The following is a 1820-nucleotide window of genomic DNA, read 5'->3' on the forward strand; positions in this document are numbered from 1 at the left end:
TGCTGCCGGTGGTCATTTCACAAAAATACTCGGGTCTCCCATAGGATAACATTGGGCTCGGTGCTCGGGCCGAGTACACGAGTATCTTGGGAGGCTCGGCCCGAGCTTCGAGCACCCGAGCTTTTTAGTACTCGCTCATCACTACTAATAAACCTAAAAAATAAAAATAAATTGAATAAAAATCATGAATGTTGTGTTATAACAGGAAATTCGGTGTAAGAATGAATATCCGGGATGAGAGTTCAGCGAATGAGTTATAGAAATTGTTACAAAAAGGAGTGTGTACGGTTTATGCGTAAATTTTCAGAATGCGTACATGAAAATTATATGTATGTGAGAATGTCCCCCATGCTTTGTAAAAAGTTATTTATGAAAATGTAAATAAAATATATAAAAATGCCTAATTATTTATAATTTATGAGAAAGATATATATGTATGGAAGAATGTTATAAGGTGTCCAAGAACCATAAAGAAAAAGGGTGCATATATAATGTTAGAGGTCTAGAGTTCCACCAGGCTATATCACCCCTAAAGAAATAGAAAGAAGACCTTACTACCTGTGTACCCCAAAAAAAGCTATATTTCTTAGCCAGGATTATGGTGGAGATATGCACAAGTGAAATAAGAATATAAAGTAATACAATAAGATTATAAAACCAATATGTGTGCATTCATGCACCACCCGGTACGCTACCCTTGCCAAATTGTTCACTCTAGATCCCCACACGATCCATGAAGCCGTTCCCCCGGTCACACCGCCTGCTGCCGGTTCCCACTCATCCCTGGGGGAGTTAGGCGAGTGGTATCGAGAGCTACATGTCGGCACTGATGATACCCCCATACACCACAAGGAAGGGGTATACCGGGTGGTACAGGAGTATGAGCGGGTTTTTAGCAAGCACCCTCTAGATTTTGGGCAGATTAAAGGGGTTCAACACCACATCCCTACCGGTACACACTCCCCTATTAAAGAGAGATACAGGCCTATTCCCCCTGCGCACTACCAATGCGCCAAAGACATGTTGAGGAACATGAAGGAGGCAGAGGTTATTAGGGACAGCTGTAGTCCCTGGGCCGCTCCGTTGGTGCTGGTTAAGAAGAAGGATGGCACCATGCGGATGTGTGTGGATTACCGGAAGATTAACCAGATAACGCATAAGGATGCTTACCCTCTGCCCCGCATCAAAGAGTCCCTGGCCTCGCTGAGAACCGCTAACTACTTCTCCACCCTTGACCTCACCAGCGGGTACTGGCAGGTGGCCGTGGCACCGGAAGACCGAGAGAAGACTGCCTATGGGACCGTTTTGCTGTACTTGGATGATGTGATTGTGTACTCACAGACGTATGAAGCCCACCTGGAGCACCTAGCCGAGGTGTTCGCGTCCCTTGCCAAGTATGGGATGAAGTTGAAGCCCTCAAAGTGTCATCTGCTGAAACCCAGAGTGCAGTACCTAGGACATGTGGTTGGTGCGGAAGGTGTCGCCCCCAACCCCGAGAAGATCACCGCCATCCAAGACTGGCCGAGACCGACCACAGTGAGGGAAGTGAGGCAGTTTCTGGGCCTGGTGGGATATTACCGTCGCTTCATTAAGGGGTACACAAAGATGGCTGCCCCCATGCAAGACCTCCTCGTAGGACAGACCAAGGGTGGTAGATCCCTAGTAGCCCCATTGGTGTGGGAAGAAAAGCATGAGGAATCCTTCCGCCAGCTGAGAACAGCCCTGACCGGAGAGGAAATCCTAGCGTACCCTGACTACAGCCGCCCATTCATCCTCTACACCGACGCCAGCAATGTGGGCTTGGGGGCTGTTCTATCCCA

This window comes from Anomaloglossus baeobatrachus, unplaced genomic scaffold (genome assembly GCF_048569485.1).
Source record: "Anomaloglossus baeobatrachus isolate aAnoBae1 unplaced genomic scaffold, aAnoBae1.hap1 Scaffold_135, whole genome shotgun sequence".
In the NCBI taxonomy this organism is placed as follows: domain Eukaryota; kingdom Metazoa; phylum Chordata; class Amphibia; order Anura; family Aromobatidae; genus Anomaloglossus; species Anomaloglossus baeobatrachus.